General features: G+C 43.8%; 1 pseudogene; it reads left to right on the top strand.

Annotated features, from left to right (window-relative positions):
• Positions 1–4,229: 4,229 nt before the first annotated feature.
• LOC114040442 lies at positions 4,230–4,582 on the top strand (annotated as a pseudogene).
• Positions 4,583–7,560: the final 2,978 nt, after the last annotated feature.

Here is a 7,560-nt window from a genome sequence, read left to right as displayed (position 1 = left end):
ACCCAGCCCAGGATACAGCTCCGTGTATTCACTGCAGACCTTTCCATTTGGGTTAATGGGGGAAGAAGTGGGGGAGGGAGATCCTAGGGTGGCACTGATAAGAGATTGGGTGGGGGGGGGCAGGGAAGGTAGGATGAGGTGGGGGATGGGGTGGGGAAGCTGCTGGCTGCCACTGTCTGAAACAGACAGGCCATCTTAAAAGAAAACCTCCAGCCTCCCTGGAGATATAATAGGCTTAGCTGGACTGCTTGACACATGTCGGATAAAATAAAAAAAAATAAATAACAATGTTTGTAAGAAGATTAGCACAAACGCCTCAAAAGCCTCCAAATTTCTCTAGGGAACCTCCCTGGCTGCATCTCGGAGTGACAGCTCCCACCGCCTTATCAGAGGAATAATGAGTTGCCAGGATTTGGGGTCATTAAAAGCCCTCCCTGCTCCCTCTTCCTTCTCCCACCCCCCACTCCATCACCCCTTTGCCCAACCTCCTTGACATGCCTTTGATGAGGGAGCTGGGTGGATCCTGTGATGGGGGTACAGCATGTCCCCTGCTAGGCTGGCCCGGGTGGAGGTGAGATGTTGGGGTTTAACTTGGCGGAAGTAATTCAAGTCGACGATCCAATTTGTGTGTGTGGGCCCTCCAGCCAGGGAGCCTGTCTCCCTGGACCTCCCGCTTCTCTGTCCGGGCTTGATCTCAGCAGCCAAAGTGTGTGTGTGTGCCTGTAGATATAGCCATGTATACAATGATGGAGGAAGAATTAGATGTATTCGTATAGCGACAGAAGGAAGAAGAAAGAGCGAGAGAGACAAAGAAAGAGTATCTCTATTAACCCGGTGTCTACAGCATATGGGCGGCATCCCTACAGACCTGCTGAGGGCCTCCAGGATCGAGATCATTAGTGGATAGAAAGGGCCCCTGCTCTTTAATCATTTGTCATCTTTCTTATCTTCAATGAGCTCAAAGCACTTACAGCCCTATTGATTTTTTAAAATCATCTCCACTCCTACTCCTTCCCATGGGAGAAACCGAGCAAGCTAGGATTACTAGCATTTTCTACTCAAAGAAACTGAGGCAAGGAGAACCCAAGGCCTTTGTGAAGTGGCACAGAAAACAATGGTCTTAGCAAAGAAAAGTCTGGATTTGTTGCAATTTACAAATTTTGTGGCCACAGGGAAACCACCTCACCTTCAGAGGCAGTAATGACACCTATGTAACCTTGAGTAAACGGAACTTCCCCACCTCGGTTTCCTCATCTGTAAAAGGAGAGCTAGATGACCTATTGCTCTAAGCCTGTGGTCTAAAGGTCCTCAAGATTTTAGAAGTCCCAGTTGCCTCCTTTACCCACAAAGTACCTCTGCTTCTGCCATTGACTGAAGAAATATTTTTAGTTTTGTGGCAATGATAAGACTTTTAGTTTCATCTTAGGGAAGAATTTGAATGTACAGAAAGGCATTAGCTTTTTAGAAAGTTGTGATTGGACATGGAAACAGACATTTCTGCCAAGCAAACATTTTTCTGAAAACTCTCAGAGTGGTTTTGTCCTAGAAGAGGAAGACAATCTGCATAGCAGAGGGTCTCACCATGGATGGATGGATCATTTGGAAGAATTGGAGCCATGTAACCTGGAGCAGAGAAGGTTCAGCAGGACCCTGGTCTCTGGCATGAGGCAGCAAGTGGAAGAAATTGCAAAGAGACAAATCTAGGCTTGGTATAAGGAAAACAACTTCTGAACTCTCAGAGTGGCCCAAAAGTGGATGAGCTGCCTTGAACCCACCAGGGTTTTCTTGCTTGAGAGAGCAGAGATTGGTTTTTGTACATGATTATTTATGTAGAGGTTGCCTCCCTGATGAACCACAGGCTCCATAAGGACAGGCAGGACAGGAGACAGGCATCCCCACTTTGCAAAGAGACTAGAACACAGTAGGTACTTAATAAGTGCATGTGGATGGATGCCTTGAACTTCTTTGGGCTTCAGCATCCTCATCTATAAAATGTGAGGAAGAATGGAAATGATGGTGTCAAAGATTCCTTCCAGCTCCAAATCTATGATGTTATGATCCTGATCTTCAGTTTTCTCATCTGCAAAATTGGACTGATAATACTCACACTCCTTATCTTGCTGGATGTTGTGAACAATGAGCTTGGTTATCCTTACAGTACTATATAACTGGGGGCTGTGTGACTTTGGGTGAATCACTTGACTGCCCGCAGATTCAGTTTCCTCATCTATAAAATGAGGGTGATAATAGCATCAATATCTCAAGGTTGCTGTGAGGATAAAATGCTTTATAAAGCATTTACAAACCTTAAAGTACTATATAAATGTGATGTATCATCACCACCACCACCATTACCACCATCGTCATCATCATCATCATCATTGTCAGGGTGCATGGGATGTTCACAGAGAACTAGCTCCTCTGGTGTGAGGGTTTGCCTAACCCTTTTCAGGGCTGCTTATCCACCTATAGTGTCCGCCTGATTCACCCAACCCTCACCTGTGGCTCCAAGAAGCTGTAGCATGAGCAGTGACCACTCCCCAGTAAAATGTCTCAGCAGACAGGTTAAACAAGGTTGAGGGTAACCAACTGACCTCAAATTCATCAGTGAGTTGGGAGATGTCTCTTCCAAGCATGTGCAGATATCCCTCGGCAGAATGGGTGGATGAGAGCAATTTGTTCCAACAGCCATGAAGGTGGCTGAAGCAGGCACTGTGGAGCACTTAGTCAAGACACTGAAGATGCCAAGGTCATCCAATGCACCCCAGGCCATCAGCAGATGTCCTGACTTTTGTCTTGCCATTGGACTTCAATGATTCTGCAAGAAAGAGAGTGAGTTTTAGAGCTTTGCTCAACTCTGCCTCATTTAAACCCAATTCACTCATGACTCAAAACATCATCAGTGATATCATTGGTTCTTTTCAAAAATTAAGGACAAACCATGTTATTATTATTATGACATATATAGCAAACCTTAAAGTGCTACATGTATTTTGTTGTTGTTTAGTCATTTTTCAGGGATGTCTGACTCTTCATGACCCTATTTGGGGTTTTCTTGGCAAAGTAAAATGGTTTGCCATTTCCTTCTTCCAGCTCATTTTACAGATGAGGAAACTGAGGCAAACAGAGTTAAGTGACGTGCCTAGGGTCACATGGCTAGTAAGTATATGAGTCTACATTTGAACTCACAAAGATGAGGTGAAAGGAGATTAAGTGACTTGCTCAGGGTCACACAGATAGTAAGTGTCTGAGGCTGGATTTGAACTCAGGTCCTCCTGATTCCAGGATTGGTGCTCTATCCACTGAGCAACCTAGCTTCTTGGTATGTACATACTTTTATTATTACAAAATATGTAAAGCAAAGCTTAAAATTCTGTATAAATGTTAGTTACTATTATTCTTCAGCAAGCCCATCAGTAGCTTTGTCTGGAACCCAAGGGTCTGACCTCCCAAGTTCTAGCTGTAACTACCTGGGCCAGGGTGTCTCTCCCAGCCATAATATGGCCACGGGAAAAGACCAGATGTTTGTCTTTGGTGGTTCTTCTTTCCCCTGTTTCATTGCCTCTGAAATTATGGTCATAGAATATCTGAGCAGGAAGGGATAAGAAGGACCATCCAATCTAACACAGTTGACAGAGAAAGAAACTTGAGGACCAGAGAGGTAACTTGCTCAGGGACCCTCAGACAGGTGCCAGCAGCAGGAACGTGCACTAATGGGCTCGTCAGAGAGGACTGGGGCAAGGCTCTGTATTTCCAAAGGGGGTCTATCCCATTAGTAATCTGAGAGTGGTCATTTCATACCCGGGAGACAGGTCAGTGAAGATTCTATTCTGTTGAATTCAACTAGTATTTCTTATAGGATTATTTTGGGCAAGGCATTATCTTGGGTTCTAGGATACAAATATGAACAAGGATCTAGCACCTGCCCTCTGGGGGTGAGGGGTTGGTGGCCAAAATATATCAAAAATGTAATACAAGAGAATGTGTTCAGTGCAATGAAATCCAGAGAAGGTACTAGGAGAAGTTTGAGGAGGAAGTGGCCATTTTCATTAGGGAAGAATCAAAGAAGGCTTCATGGAGAATTGAGACCTAGAACAAAGGATTGGATTTCTACAAATCCAATTGGGAGAAGGGTGGAAGGGGAGTCTATTCCCAGCATGGGAAACAGCATGAGAAAAAGGAAGGAGCTTTTTTCCCTTTTCCGGTGATGGACCTGACAGGAATGAAAAATGGTTCAGCCCCTGACATATCACCGTAGGTTGTCGTACAATATAGCTTCTAACAAAACTCGGCTGTCACGAACCCCAGGTCCCAGAAGTGTTTACCTTTATACCAAGAAAGTGGGAAAAGCACCCAAATCAGCCTGTGGTGTGTGCCCAGGAAGACTTCGAGGTGTTCATGCCTTGAGACCTGGAGTTCTTATGAGGCAAGCAAAGAAAAAAAACATGTCAGCAGAGCATATGGTAGCTCTATGTGTACTAAATGTGTCTGTGACAGGGTCAAGCGTGCTTTCTTGATTGAGGAGCAGAAAGTTGTTGTGAAGATATTGAAGGTACAAGCCTAGAGTCAAAAAAGTAAATAAAAAGGATATTTTTTTTAATAATAAAGAAAATTAAAACATGAGGAAAAAAAGAAAAGGGAAAGAGATGGGAGAGAGAAGGAAAAGACGGGGGGATATAGAGTAGTCCCCTTTGTCTATAGGGTAGAGCAGGGAACTTGTGGCCTTGAGGTCACATGTGGCCTTCTAGGTCCTTGGGTGTGGCCTTTTGACTGTGTCCAAGTTTTACAGAACAAATCCTTTTGTTAAGGGGATTTGTTCTATGAAGTTTGGATTCAGGCAAAGGGTCAAATTGAGGACCTAGGGGCCATATGTGACCTCGAGGCCACAGGTTCCCCACCTCTGGGGTAGAGTATAAAGAGAATAGTGTGAGATAAATGCAGAAAAAATAGGTCAAAGTGAGATGGTGGAGGGCCTTAGAGGGCCAGGAGAAGGAATTTATGGTTTTTTCACCAGGTAAATGGGAATCGCTAAAGATTTCTGAGTAGAAGAATGTTGATCTCAGCAGAGCATGTGGGTGATTATTGTGGGGGCAGCTAGGTGATGCAGTGGAAAGAACACCTGCCCTGAAGTCAGGAGGACCTGAGTTCAAATCTGGCCTCAGTCCAAATACTTGACACTAGCTTTGTGACCCTGGGCAAGTCACTTAACCCCAATTGCCTAAAAAATAAAATAAAATAAAATAAAAAGATTATTGTGGCAGCTGAATGAAGGAAGGAATGGAGAGGTTAGTGGGTAGAGGCAGGGAGGCCAGTTAGGAGATCATTCCAATAGGTCAGATAAGAAGTGATGTAGGCATGAGGTAGGATGGTGTCAGTGAATGGAAAGGAGGGGAGAGACGGGAGACATAATAGAAATAGTATTGTAGAGATCAAAAAAGATGATTGAATGTTCAAAGTAAAGGGACAGAAAGAATAAAGGTGACTAAAGTTTCAAGCCTGGGAGACTGGGAGGATGATGGTGATTCAACAACAATAATAAAAAGAAATGGGGAAAGAGCAATTGTAAAGTGGGGAGTAAGTCTAGGTTTGTTTGGACACACTGAGTTTGAGCTATCAATGGCACATCCAATTGAGCATATCAACAAGGCCATAAGAAATGCTCCTTGTGTTTCCTTTGCAGAGGTGAGAGGTAATGTATATAGAATACTACATATAATGTTAGACTTTTTTGATATCTTGGTTAATTTTACTGAATTGTTTCCCCCCTTTTTAATACTTTGTTATAAAGGATGATATTCTGGGTGTGGGGGGGAGGAAGCCATCAGGAAATAGAGGTGATGTTAAAAAAAAAGACATAAGTTAAAAAAAACTTTTTAAAGAAATCTTCCTCTGTCTCCTTTGTTCTCTCTCCTTCTCATCCTTCTGCCTCTTTATTGTCATAGAACTCCAACCCTGAAAAGGGCTTTAGAGATCATTTAGTTGAAGTTCTTAATTTCATAGATGATGAAGCTGAGACTTGCAGAGGGGAGATGACTTCTCCAAGGTCACAGAGATACCAAATAGCAGAGCTGGAATTCCAGAAAGGATCCTTTGCCTTCTGCTGCCTCTCTTTTACATCCCCTAAGACTCTGTCTTTGCCCCCTCCCCCCCATTCTCTTTTCATACCCGCTTCCTTGGCAATCTCGTCTTTTTCCGTGACTTTAATTATCACCTCTATGCAGATGACTCCCCGGTCTATATTTTTGCCCCTATTGTCTCCCCAGGGCTCCAGTATCCCATTTACAACCCAGAGGCAGCCCACACCTGCACACCTGGCCACTCCTGTGTCCATCAAATGCACACTAATCCCTCACCAATATTGATGTGTGTATGTGTCAATGCCCTTGTTGAAACGGATATGATTAGCAGTAGAAATGACATTAAAGAAGATGTATTACCATCTGCTTTACTTCTGCATCCTGAGGACCAGGGGACCTTTCCATCTGACCTGCAGCAAAACCTGGATGTGTTATCTCCCTTATTAGAATGGGAGTTCCCTAGACTAGAGATGGTCTTGTTTTTCTATTTGTGTCCTCAAAGCTTAGCACAATGCTTTACATATACTAAGCATTTCATAAATGTGTTTTCCTTCATTATTTACCTGTTTCTTTGTTTCTCTCTCCTTCCTTCATTCTTTCCCTTTCTCTTTCTCCCTTTCTTCCTTCCTCCCTCCCTCCCTTCCACTTTTTCTTTCTCTCTACTTCCTTCCTTCCGTCCTCCCGTTCTCCCTCCCTTACTTCCTCACTCCATTCCTTCCACTTCATTCCTTCCACTTTCTCTTTCTCTCTTTCTCTTCCTTCCTCCCTCCCTCCATCCTTTCTTCCCTCCCCTCCTTGCCTGCCAATGGTTGTTTAGGTGTCCTAGGCTCCCACACTTTCCCTCTGTATTCTAAAACATGTTAAGCTTTACAAATCCCTTTATGCACCTTGACAACATGGTTAAGCAGAAAGAGCTCTGGATCCAGAGTAACAGAAGCTGGGTTTAAATCCCAGCTCTATTTTATACTCTCTATATGACCTTGGGCAAGTCACTATCCCTCTCTGGACCTCAGTTTCTTCACCTGTGGCTCCTTCTTGCTTTCAGTCTATGTCTCTATGATCTCACTTGGTTCTCATCATCACTTTGTGAGGCAGGGATGAGAGTTGTCACTCTTGTCATTTTATAGGCAGAGTCCAGCAAGGTGCTTGGCTTCTGTTAGAATTCTACTTAGTATACACGTTGCCATGGGCAAGTCATTTACCTCTCATAACCTCAACTATCTCCTCTGTAAAATCGGCATAATAATGCCAGTTGTATCTGCCTTACAGAGTTGTTGTGAGGCCCAAAGGTAAAGCACCTTGCATAACTTCAACCACAATATAAACATCAGTTGTAGCTCCATTGACTGGGAGCTCCTTGAGGGCAGGGACTGGCCTTAGCACAAGCTTGGCACATTGGCCATATTTAATAAATGCAGAGTGATTCACTGACTGGTGTAGTCACTGCTGCCTAAAGTCACACTGTATGTTAATAGAAGAGACA

This window comes from Vombatus ursinus, unplaced genomic scaffold (assembly GCF_900497805.2).
Source record: "Vombatus ursinus unplaced genomic scaffold, bare-nosed wombat genome assembly UNPS02013165.1, whole genome shotgun sequence".
In the NCBI taxonomy this organism is placed as follows: Eukaryota; Metazoa; Chordata; class Mammalia; order Diprotodontia; family Vombatidae; genus Vombatus; species Vombatus ursinus.
Note: the sequence above shows the minus strand (reverse complement) of the source record. Positions and strands in the feature narration are given on the sequence as shown.